The sequence below is a fragment of the Malania oleifera genome, chromosome 13 (assembly GCF_029873635.1).
Source record: "Malania oleifera isolate guangnan ecotype guangnan chromosome 13, ASM2987363v1, whole genome shotgun sequence".
Taxonomy (NCBI): domain Eukaryota; kingdom Viridiplantae; phylum Streptophyta; class Magnoliopsida; order Santalales; family Ximeniaceae; genus Malania; species Malania oleifera.
The window spans coordinates 77,608,808-77,623,040 of record NC_080429.1 but is presented as its reverse complement, the minus strand read 5'-3'; positions in this window follow the sequence as shown (position 1 = coordinate 77,623,040).

The window sequence follows — 14,233 nt, the reverse complement described above, 5'->3', positions numbered from 1 at the left end:
AACAGCAACTCTTAGGTTGGAGAACCAGCAGCAACTCTTGGGTGTGGCTGGCCGTGAGTTAAGGAACAGTAGCAAGACAGGCATGGATGTAGCAAGAGTGGAGCAGAGCAGCAGCAACAGAGGGCTTCAGCTGGTTGCAAAGTAGCAGCAGCAATAGAGGCTTTGGCTAGTTATAGAGCAAGCAGAGGAGGCTCAGCTGGGAGGTTTCACGGCAGCAGCAGGGAGCAGTGGCAGCTGGGTGCTCACAGGTAGAGGAAGTTGTAGCTGGGAAAGAGAAGAGGGGAGAGGGAAGAGAGAAAGGAGGAAGAAGAAGATGAGGAAAGAGAAAGGAAGAGCCGAGAGAGAAAGAAAGGGAGCTAGGAGGAAGGGAAGAACCGAGAGGGAGAGAGAAAAGAAGGGAGATTAAAAGGGAGAAGAGCTGAGAAGAGAGGAGAGGGAAGAGAGAAAAGATGAAGAGTTGGAGAGGGGTGGCAGAGAAGGAGAAGGGAAAGGAGAGGAGGAGCTGGGAGAATGAGATGGAAAATATATATATATATATATATAAAATAGGAGTGAGGTCCCAGCCCTACCCAGTGCCAACAAAGCGGCCGGGTCAAATGAAATTATTATTATTTTATTTTTTTTCATTTTTCAATTTCTTATTTCTTCTTTCTTCTTCTTCTTCTTGTTTTCTAGTGAACAAGCACACTTTTGGCCATCTTAGAACCTGTATCTCTTAAAGCTTGAAACGCAAAAGTTGTAGACAATTTTCTTAGCTTTTCACAGCATTTTGAATAGTCTCAATCAGAGCTCGGACGAGAAAATTACAAAATATGGTCGATTTTGGCTTCCAATAATTGCCCTGCGACAAAAATACCAACACCTAATTACGCAATTTAAGCTCGTAATCAGTCTACATGATCAAAGCTAAGTCTGATGGTTCTGTTAAAAGATATAAGGCCCATTTGGTTGGAAAAGGGTTTACTCAAAAAACCGATTTTAATTATAAGGAGACATTTGCACCAGTTGCTAAGATGTCATATGTACGTACTTTGATTGCAGTAGCTTCTATTAACCAGTGGAACCTCTTATAGTTAGATGTAAAGAATGTCTTCCTAAACAAGGATCTCAAAGAGGAAGTTTATATGTCTCCACCCCCTGGTGTTCCTCATCATCCAAGGCAGGACTGTAGATTGTGAAAAGTTTTGTATGGTCTTAAACAAGCTCTCAAGGCTTGGTTTGAGAAGTTCTCTTAAGTGCTTCGTTCTTTTGGCTTTTGCTCAGGTGATCATGATTATGCCTTGTCTACTCGTTCTATATCTGCTGGGCATATTGTTCTTCTACTTTATGTAGATGATATGATTTTAATTTGGAGATGATACATATAGGATTGCAAAGTTGGAATTACAGCTGCACCACCACTTTGAAATGAAAGATTTGGGGCCTCTGAGATACTTTCTTGGCATTGAGGTAGCCTATTATCCTAAAGGTTATCTCCTATCTCAGTCTAAATATGCAGAAGATATCATTCAAAAAGCTCGTCTTACTGATACTCGAACTTTAGAAACTCCTCTTAAACTTAATGTTTATTATAATTCTTTTGATGGGGTTCCATTGGCAGATCCAGCTCTATACCGTACTATTGTTGGCAGTTTGGTTTATCTCTCCTTCACTCGACCTAATATTACATATACGATTCATATTGTGAGTAATTTGTCTCCTCTCCCAATACAATCCATTGGGCTATTGTTCTCTGTACCTTATGTAATATCAAAGGGACATTATATCAGAGTATATTACTCCCTTCTATCATCTACTTTAGAACTTTGTGCTTATTCTGATGCTAATTGGGCTAGAGATCCTATAGACCACAATTTCACGAAAGGTTTCTATATTTTTATTGGCGACTCTTTCATTTCCTAGAAAAGCAAGAAGCAATCTCTAGTTTCTCGTTATTCTATTGAGGCCGAGTATCGTGCCATGGCTTCAACTACTGCTGAAATAATTTGGTTGCTTTGGTTACTTGCTGACATGGGTGTCTTAAATGTTGAACTCACTCCCATGTATTATGATAACACCAGTGCTATTTAAATTGCTCATAACTCTATCTTTTATGAACACACAAAGCATATTTAAATTGATTGTCATCTCACACGTCATCATCTTTGCCTTGGTACCATCTCTCTACCATTCATTTCCTCTACCATGCAGTTGGATGACTTCTTCACAAAGTCTCACACTATTAGTCATTTCCAGTTTCTACTTAACAAACTCTCGATGCTTCTCGGTGTGCCATCGTGATTTTAAGGGGGGATGTTAGATAATATCTTATATATCTAAGTAATATTTTAGTTAAGGGACACTTTAGTCTTTGTATCATTAATAGGGTTAGTTTTATTAGTTCCAATTGTATTCAATTATGTAATTAGGCTTGCCCCTTGTGCAGCAACACTCTCTCTTTGCAATTGAATATCTTCCTTTCTCTTTTTTCTCTCTCTTTTTATTTTATTTTTGCATTGGATCATGAATTTTTTCACCACTAACTCCTTGTTTTGACCAAAACAAAGAAACCAATCACACCCCTTGTTTTATATCGAGACAAGACAACCAAATACAAGAATGGTTACAACAAAAATTTCCTCACAAAGGAGGTTGTACAAGTTAAAGTTTAATATGTACAAGTTAAAGTTTTTGTGTTTCTCTCAAGATGAACAAGTTTAAGGCACATGAAAGATTAAGAGAAAAGAGGGAGTTTGAGCATTCAAAAATTCAATATATATAGTTTCTCTGATGTTCCTTACGCTTAAGAAGGCATATACAGAGTTTTTGGTCAAACTAGTTTTTTTTTGTCTGTTAGGTTGATATGTTTTTCAAACTGGACGACCTCTCTCATAGGTTGGTTGTTCAAACACCAGTTGTTACAATAATAAACTGACCGTTAAAGTGTCTAAAAAGCAAGACACTAGGCGATCGCTTTCTAAGGCAAGTCGACTATTTGAGCTTTCTCATCCTAAGCAGATCAAACTTCCAAACCTAGGCGGTCGACCGCCTGGGCATTTTTCCTAGGTCAATTGACCGTCCCTATTGGTTGATTGACCGCCCATCTTGACCAATTGACCATCCTTGGTAAAACAGCTTGGAACAATGTTTTCCCGGTTTAGTTGCTTTTATGTCATGACTTTCACATTATTAGAGATAAGAAAATTAAAACTCATTATAATTTTAGATAAATGAACACAAATACAGCAAATAAAGTCTTTAAATATTCTCCCTATTCTTCAACTCTAATGGCTTGAACTCGTTGATATGCAACTTAAAGTCTATTGTCGGCCCGGGTGTAAAGTGAAGGGGGGTGAATGGACTCTTTTGCGTATTTTGGGATTTCTTTACAAAATAAAACTCTTGACAAGATACAAGCAATTATATCACAATATATAAAATGTAAATTATGCACAAGATATAAACAATGGAGTATAGGGAGAGAAAACTTAACACCGGTATTTTTAACGTGGTTCGGAACCAAGCCTACGTCCACGCCTTGAGACCAACTCAAGGATTCCACAATCCACTATACACTCCTTCACCGGTGAAGAAACCTTACAACGAGAGAACAAATCCCTCAACACTCACCAAAAGCCTCCACACAGGAACAAATCCCACCGCTCACCAAAAGCTGCAAGGTTCACAAAGAAGCCTTGCAAATCGGTTCACCAAGAACCTTCACCAATTGGTTCACAAAGAACCTTACAATATGGTTCACAAAGAACCCTTTGCAACAAGAAGATGATTACAATAAAATGTTCCTTATTGAACTGATATCAAATACAATACAATCCTCATACTATTCTCTCGAGGAATGAATCACACAAGATTATAGAGTAAGAGAGAATTTGAGCACTTGTGATGAATAACTAAAATGCAAAGTGCCTAGGTTTTGTATTCAAAGATATTTTTTACTATGAACTTGTAAAATCACCAAAACCATTACTAAACAAGTCTATGGACTTGTATTTATAGCCAAAATCACGAGCTAGCCGTTATGTGACCGTTGGGAGTGAATCTCAAATGATTGGCTCGAGAACTAGCCATTTTCTAGCCGTTGGTGTTTAGGTCTCGATGCTAATCGTCGACGAATTGCACTCAATCGTCGACGAGTGACCTTCAGTATTCGACGAATTACCCCCTTTCGTCGACGAGTCCATCCAATTCGTCGACGATTGCTCTGTTTTTCAAACCAATAAGCCTTTTAATGAATGAACTCATTCTTAGACAAAACATGTGAAAGATATTAAGTCTAATGAAGATTAAAACTTGTCCAAATGAGTTTCCCTTTGAATATAAGATATCTTGTTTATGAAAACACATTTGAAAGTTCATTTGATATCTTATATGCTAGTATGTCCTTTATAAAAATATACTTGACTTTTATTCAGGCTTTAGGACATAAAACTTGTTTTGTCAAAATCGGGACCAAGTATGTAAGAGTTCAAAATATGAAAACTTATCCCTTATGAAAACATATTTTGTGTATAGGATTCTTTTGTCAAACTCTTTGTTTATCTTTGAAAACTATGAATGTTGAATTTGTGACTTAGTAAAATCCGAATACTCTTGTTTCCTAGTATGCATGTGTGTAATAACCAGAAAAAAGAAAATTATCTTTAAAAAATTAATTAATTAAAAAAATAAAATTAAGAGTAATTATTGATTAGTTAATTAATTAAATAAACAAATAAAAGGAATAAAAAATTAAATTAAATTAAAATTATTTATTATTAATCAATTAATTAAGTAAGTATTGTTAAAATTGATTTGTTGAATGAATAATATGATATATAATATAATATAATATAATATTATTATCATATAAGTTAAAGTAAGTAGGAAAAAAAATAAAAATAAAAAGAGAAAAGAAGGAAGCTTGAAGCTTCCTGCAGTGAAGCTCTCTCTCAGACCGTCTCGCTCGCCTCTCCGCCTCCGCCTCTCTCTCTCTCCTCAATTTTGTCGGCCTAACGAGGGTCGATCGAGAAACAGAAGGTGCTGTTGGATTCCAAATTCCGCCACCAACATGTTACGATTAGGCGGGGTGTACTCTTCGCTTGAGAGCTTGTTGAGAAAGGCGAGTGCGCTAGTAACTTTAGATGTGGCTATAGCTACATAACGTACTAGGGCAGAGGGAACCTACTTGTATAGGTGGGTAGATTTTCCTATCCTTGGGGCCTTCGCTGGTAAACCTTTGTTTGAATTGTGTGAGTACGAGATCAATTTAATACTTGAGGGCTTACTGAGTAAGGTGAGTGTCATGGTATGCTTCAATTGTGACCTTTAGGTTGCCAAATGTATCAGAGTAGAGGAGTGCTACTTATATGAGCGGGTAATCACCCCTATCCTTGGGTAATCTCGTGGTTTAAATCTTTTGTATGTGATTGATTAGGTTCAGAGAATGATTTCAGAAATTGTGTTAACAATTTTCAAATGTTAACTATTATGTTGTTATATAAACTCATGTTAGACACGTACTGTTTTAATATATCGTTTCTTCCCTTACTGAGATGTGTCTCACCCGAATATGAATTTATCTTTTTCAGGATTTCTTCGAGATCAAGCTTAGAGAGTTTGAGGTTTTATAGCATTTTTGGGAAATAAAAAGAGAAAATGGTATAAACATTTTAATGATATTTTTGGGAATGCAAATATTTTATGTTTTATGTTTTAATTCTTCTAAATATTATGAATGGTTGTGAAACATACTGGTATTGTGAATACTGAATATTTTTGGGAGATATGTGTATATACGGGAATACAGGTGGATGCATGGTTTATTATGGTGTGTAGGTAGATTTAAAAAACTCTGGTATTATAATTGTTAGAAGATTATAATTATGTTTTTTGCTACGTACATGATATTAGAATGTAGATTATCAGGTAAATGAATGGATTAGTAGCACTTCGGGCCCACGTAGAGGGTCAGGGCGTTACAGATGGTATTAGAGCAATGTCCAAACGGAAGTCGCCTAGATATGGAAATATTAGAGTATTAGGTTAGAAATGGTTTATAGCAGAGTATAGGATTAAGTTATGATAAGGATAGAAATGGGTAGATTAAGATACCGATAGGAATTCTAAGTTGTGTTTCATAAGCTTGGGAGAAGAAATCCCTTAGATGGTCTTTTGTATTTTTTTAAAGAAGTAGATAGCTTTAGAAAATCATGGTAAATCCATTGATGGTAATGTTTCTGAGTAAAGAAATAAGAACTTGGAATTTGAACTCGATGGTTAGGTTGGTTGATTTAGGGAGAAAAATTTTTGAAGGAAAATAATTTAGATGTTGTGGTTTAACAGTTTATGGTCAACTTGGGTGTTTGATATTTAAATTGGAGAAAACAGTTTATGGTATTGGGGAAAACAACAAGTACTACTAGAAAGAGGCGAACCAGCATGAGTGGGTATAAGTTTATGTTTAAGATAAATGATAGTTTTATTTCATTATGGATAATGTAGAAATCTATATAATGATATGTATTAAATTGTGTGAGATAATTAGTTAATAAATTTTATATATGTGGAAAATGATCGAGTAGCGAATTTCGAAGACAAAATTCTTTTAAATGAGGGATGAATGTAATAACTCAGAAAAAAAATTATTATTAAAAAAATTAATTAATTAAAAAAAATTAAAATTAAGAGTAATTATTGATTAGTTAATTAATTAAATATTATTAAATTAGTTAACTAAATAAACAAATAAAAGGAATAAAAAATTAAATTAAATTAAAATTATTTATTATTAATCAATTAATTAATTAAGTATTGTTAAATTTGATTTGTTGAATAAATAATATGATATATATGTGTATATATATATATATATATATATATATATAATATAATATAATATTATTATCATACAAGTTAAAGTAAGTAGGAAAAAGAAAAAAGAAGGAAGCTTGAAGCTTCCATCAGTGAATCGCAGAGAGAGAGAGAGAGAGCTCCTGCGCTCCCTCTCAGACTGTGTCGCTTGCCTCTCCATCTCCGCCTCTCTCTCTTCTCAATTTCGTCAGCCTAACGAGTGTCGATTGGGAAACAGAAGGTGTCGTTGGATTCATAACTTCATCACCGACATTTCTACAAGAGCGGATTTGTTGTGGGAGTGGCGTAGGCACCATTCCTGGGGTAAGGCAACTTTTCCCTAATTTCTCAATTTTTCATTAAATTTGCTGTTAAAATGATGATCAGGCACCACCACGGGGTCCTAATTGTGATTGTTGTCATTTTGTTTAGAGTAAATTTTCAATTAAGGTTTTCTAGGCCCCACTCCAAAGCGAGAGTGATATTTAGGAAATTGGTTATGTTTGAGGGTATAACCATTTATTTGGAATTTAAGGACCTAGTAAATATTAAAAAATATTTTATTTAGAATTAATTTAATGGAACTAGGATTTTTATTTCAAGGTTCGGGTGAGCGCCACAGGTATTTTTTGGGGTCCCTATTGGCGTAGTTCAAGAAATCAGGTAAGAGGAAAAATATATATTAAACCATAATTTTTATGAATTTAATGGAAAATGAATTATGTTATATATACGTGCATATGTTTCGGTATGTGTTTAAAATGTTAACCATTTAAATTATATTTTTCTGAATTTATGGCTGTTTATTAGATATGTATATGCGAAAATGAATTGATGAAAGTGAAAAATATTTTCAGGATAATTATGTAAGAAATGAAAGGTATTTTCAATATATAAACGTTAAATGTTGGTTGACTTATTTTACAGGTAATGTATGAATTTTATTACTAAATTGTGTGGCATAAGTAAATGTAAGTTTTGTGCAAATATATGCTAAATGTATGAGATGTAGGCTAAGTAAGTAAAGTATTAAGAATGAAATATGATATGAATCATGCTGCTTGTGTATGTTAATGTAATTATGTAAATAGCTTAAAGATGTTAGGTAAAATAACTGAAAGATGTTGGGTAAAACAGCTGAAAGATGCTGGATAAAATAGCTGAAAAATGCTGGGTAAAACAGCTGAAAGATGCTGAGTATGTAATGAAATGAAATGAAAATGGAAATGAATAAAACGAAAATTAAGTGTGAAATGTGAACAATGTAAAATGAGAAAGAGTCACTTAAAGTGGAATGAAATGAAATGAAATGTTAAAGTTATGAACATGAACATATGTGAATGGTTGAATAATGACATAAAAAATAATGTATTATGATATTAGAAGTATCTATGCTCGTAGAACATGTTATGATTATGCGGGGCGTACTCTTCGCTTGAGAGTTTGCTGAGAAAGTCGAGTGCGCTAGTAACTTCAGATGTGGCAGTAGCTATATAACGTACTAGAGTAGAGGGAACCTGCTTGTATAGGCGGGTAGATTTCCCTATCCTTGGGGCCTTCGCTGGTAAACCTTTGTTTGAATTGTGTGAGTACGAGATCAATTTAATACTTGAGGGCTTACTGAGTAAGGTGAGTGCTCTGGTATGCTTCAATTGTGACATTTGGGTTGCCAAATGTATCAAAGCATAGGGGTGCTACTTGTATGAGCGGGTAATCACCCCTATCCTTAGGTAATCTCATGGATTAAATCTTTTGCATGTGATTGATTAGGTTCAGCAAATAATTTCAAAAATTGTGTTAATGATTTTCAAATGTTAAGTATTATGTTGTTATATAAACTCATGTTAGTCACACACTATTTTAATATATCGTTTCTTCCCTTACTGAGATGTGTCTCACCCGAATATGAATTTATCTTTTTTAGGATTTCCTCGAGATCGAGCTTAGAGAGCTCGAGGTTTTATAGAATTTTTAGGAAATAAAAAGAGAAAATGGTATAAACATTTTAATGATGTTTTTGGGAATGCAAATATTTTATATTTTATGTTTTAAGTCTTCTAGATATTATGAATGGTTGTGAAACATACTGGTATTGTGAATACTGAATATTTTTGGGAGATACATGTATATATAGGAATACAGGTGGATGCATGATTTATTATGGTGTGTAGATAGATTTAGAAAACTCTGGTATTATATTTGTTGGAAGATTATAATTATGTTTTCCGCTGTGTACATGATATTAAAATGTAGATTATCAAGTAAATGAATGAATTAGTAGCACTTTGGGCCCCCGTAGAGGGTTGGGGCGTTACAATGTGCATTTTGCTCAACTATTTATTTAACTTCCTAGAAAGTGCTTGAGTACTTTTCGAGAGAGTGTCCATCTGATATTTTCTACTTGACGTCTACTCGGTCCGATCTTTGCCTTTTGACCAATACCTTCATGTATTTGTCACTTGTACATACTTAACATGATCTACAAAGATGAAATACACTAGGAATAATATATAGGTTAATATCATCAAAGCACATTAAACGTGATTATGTACCCACCAAGGCTAACAATCTCCCCATTTTTTTTATTATGTCTAACCTATTGAGATTTTACTTAATCTTTGCATTTGTGTTTGTACTTACCATAGCTTAATATGCAAAGATAAGTTTACCAAAAACCACTAATGGATTGTTATCATCAAAACATGACAATAAGATCATGTAGCCACCAAGGTTAACATCTAGTATAAAATAATTTGTTATCATCAATATTGGGTTGATAAAAACCTTGGGGGATAACAGAGGAGAGGATTCGAGGGAGAATTGCATAGAGAGAAGTGAGGAGAATTTGTAGAAAATTGCAAACTTGCTGAAATTCATCATAAAAACATAATTGTCAAATCCTCTCTATAATGTCCACTTATTAGTGGCCAACAACCATTCTTTAGATTATAGGTAGTTTCTAGCTCATAATTATATATTCGACTCAAGTTGTCCTACAATCACCTAAAATTGAATGGTATTGTAATGCCTCAAACCCACCAAGTGGGGCTCGAAGGTTACGTGTTTCATTCACTCGTTTTTGATACCATACACTACAATCATGCAACGGAAATAAATATACAACCTCAATTTAAATAGCAGAGTCTATCTATAAACCTCGAAAACAACTACATCCATCTATTTATATTACATCCCAATATTTAAAAACATAAACTATACATAAACTGTTCATACATTCACCCCAAAAATTACCAAAATTACAACCCTGCTTGGAGCTCTAAGTTTGATCACCTGATGGACCTGAAAATATAATCATTTGCTAGAGTGAGACACATCTCAGTAAGGAAGAATAAATCATAACAGTGTGTGGCAGAGAGTTTAAATAACAAAATATATATTCATTTGTAATTCACTATCAATGGCAATTGAGAAAACGCATCATTAATAACAACGCAGACATCTGATATCATACACTCACACATAATTATTTTTAGTGATAATTCCCGAGAATAAGGAAGATTACCCCCCATACAAATAGCTTACCTATGTTCTAATTCTAATATTAGGACACTCATCTTACTCAACAAGCCCTCGAGTTATGTATACAGGCAAAGTCTCTGATAATAGGGAAGATTACCCGCCCATACAAGTAATTTCCCTTTGATCTGGTACCAACTAATATTTACCAGGGCACTCGCCTTTCTCAGCAAGCCCTCGGGTGGGGAACTTTACTTTGTTATAAATACTTTTGTAACTAAATCTACACGCATCCAATGCTAATCATTTCACAAAGATCCTCGCATATACGCATATCACAACCAATCCACACATGATACACACACACACTTCATTCACACCCACATAAGGTCCATATCCACACAAGAAATACACAATCCACACAAGACTCACATCCACACAGGATATAACGTGGCCCACACAAGCACCACTCCGACTTCTGCAACACGTGGCTCACACAAACACCACCAATCACGAGTACCAATTTCCATGACCTACCCGTAGTATATTAGTAGAACAACCTTATCAGGCTTGTCAATGCTCTACCCCAATATATAATGACATTATACAAAAGTCCTCAGGCCTGCCAACGTATATCGTGATTATATCTAGGCAATATAACAAACTCCTTAGGCCTGCCAACGTTATATTGTGATACACACGAATGACCACACAAAATGACCTATTCACACGCATCACATTATTTATCACACAGTAATCACAAGCAACCAATATTCACAACCAATCTTTATTCACAAATAAACTGTATTCCTCGCCAATCAATACTCATAACAGCCCATAATCATATCTAGTTAAATTATGAAAGTTGTATCTCTACCACGTAATTTTACCATATATATATATATTATATAAAAATTCACTTTTTTCCAAATGCCTTACTATACAGAAAATCATACCTATATATATATATATATATACATATATATATATATTATATAAAAATTCATTTTTTTCCAAATGCCTTACTGTACAAAAAATCATACCTATATATATATATATATATATATATATATATATATTTGTAAACTCGAATTTAACAGGTTTAAAATTAATAAAAAAAACCCTGCTATATTTGATTCCCCGTACCTGGTTTCCTAAATTACGCCCACAAAGACCCCAAACGATGTCCATGGCACTTACCCGATCCCTAATTCAAAAACCTGAGTTTATCAACTCAAATCTCAATAAAACGCTATGATAAATTATATCATTTCCTATGCCCTATATATTTCATATTAATAATAAAACTTGAAATGCTATACTTACCTTGATTTTGGGATGGTGCCCCAAAATCCCAACTTAACAATCCATTCTAGCTACTTTGCAGAGAACGATCCTACGAAACTCTTAGTGGTTCTGGATCGTCAAAACGAACCTTAATGGAGCAAGAATCGAAGAAATAGAAGGAAGAAACTGTAGGGTTTTAGAGAGAAAGAAAGAAAGAACAATTTTTATTTCCTTTGAAAAATGCTCGCAGGACTTTCTATATATCACCACTGCATAGAAAATCGTCATCGATTTTCTCAAGCCTCCAAAAAAACGTCGTTGATTTTCTCTTTAACTAACCCAAATTTTACCGTTTACCTGTTACCGCTTTGCGGTAATTCCAAAACTATCACCGGTTTTCTGTTTTCTCTAGAAAACCGTTGCTGATTTTCTCCCCTTCCAGCCAAAAACCTCTTTTTCTCAATTATTTTTATTATTTTATTTTCCCAGGTCTCTACATATATAATTGTTTATCTAAAACACAGTGTACTTAAACTTTATGGAAACTTAATAATTTCTAAAGCGAAAAAGACGATGAGTAAGTTTTACAAATTAATTAATATTAGAAGATGAGTGAGTGGTTAAAGATAAAATAAAAGGGCAATGCTTCAACTTTACAAACATATTATTAGACTCTTGTATTATGTTGGTTGATAAAGGTAGCTGCTATAGGGTTGAGGGAGGATTGGAACGTGGATTAGGAAGCCAAAACTAAAATCAAACAATATATAATGAAATGGTTAGGAGCAAAGATCCTCGGCATGACATTTGGAATACACCTATTAAATAACGCAATATTAGTGTAAAACATTAGGCTTATTTGTATAGGTCCAAATGCAAATAAAATAGTATCTCATTCAAATCCTATGTAGAAGGGTTGCTCTCCCTCTAGGAAATATTTGATTTGCAAAATCTTTTAACATTTTAGGAATGCAATGCTCATGATATCTTGCTAGCATATTCGTTTTTATTTGAAATTTGAATTAAGCATAGTTGTAACCATGGATTACCACAAAATATAGGAATCCTATTCTCATTCTTGACCTCAATGTAAGTTTCATACGAACCATGTTCACATGATAATCTTATTTTTGGGACCAAATTACCTTTATTATTTTGGCCAATTGGTTGAAAATTCAACAATCTTGTCCAATTACTTCAATTAATTATATTATTAAGAGTTAAAAAAAAAAAATTGTGATGAATGAAATTTTAAAACATAAGTTTAGTTAGCTACTCATCATTAGGAGAATTTTGTGTTAAAAATATAATTATATTTATACCTTATTTTTATAGATGTGGGCCCCAAATGCTAACACAAACATCCGCTAAGCATTGTTGAAAATTTTACAATGTAAATCAAAAAAAATACATATATATATATATATATATATATAAAATAAATATCATATTTTCTAAAAACAAAAATAAAAAAACACATCGTTGCGTTTTTTTTTACTCCGCGAGCTACCCTCTCAAGAACACTTCTTAATAGAGAGACCAACTTGGGTAGAAAGAAAGTGCTTATAACACTTACTACTTAAAAATAAGCACTTAAAAAAAAAAAGTGACATTTGAATTATACTATAACAACAACTTATTGCAAAAAAGTATTTTTCTAGAGCTACCTTTTTGAGAATTATTTAAGCAAATTTTGAGAAACAATTTAAGGTAGCTTTTTGGTCAATTATAAATGACATTATATGTAAGTGGAGTCAATTTTGTAAATATAAAAAAATTTAGTGACTATTTTATAATTAAAAAATACATTAGAAGATAATTATTTATTAATTGATTATATATTATAATATATTAATTATTGATGAAACATTATTCAATTCTAGAATGAAAAAGAAGAACCATGTATTAATTTAAATTAATATTAAAAAATAAAAATATAATTTTAATTAATAATATTATTTTAACATAAATTAATATGATAATCATATGTTGCAAATACAAATTTAAAAAAAAAAACAAGATTGTTGTTAATAAAAAATTAATACTATATTATTTTTACTTAATAAAAATATTTAAATATTAATTAAATAACAATTAATTTTAAATATTATTTTTAAATATTAAAAATAACAATTACCATACTTATGAATTAAATTGCTAATTAAAATGAATCATATATTATTTTATTATGCATTATAACCTATTATTATAATGAAATTTTGGAATGAATAAAAAGAATCATATATAAATTTAAATTAACATTAAATAAACTAAAATTTTAATTTAGTTGTTAGTACTCTTTTTAATATAAATTAATGTGATAATATGTTATAAATGTACATTAGTAACAAGATTTTTGTTAATTAATAAATAATATTATTTTATTTTATTTAATACAAAATATTTAAAATTTAATTATAAAATTTATATATTTATCCTTTAAATTTTTAATTATAAAAATATTAATATTCTTATTTAAATTGTATTTAAAATTACATATATATTAGTTATTGTAATTCAATTATGGATTGAACCAGAATCATTTATTAATTTAATGTTAGATAAATTAAAATTTTAAATATAATTGATAATATTATTTCTATGACAATTTAATATGTTATAAATATACATTAATAATAAA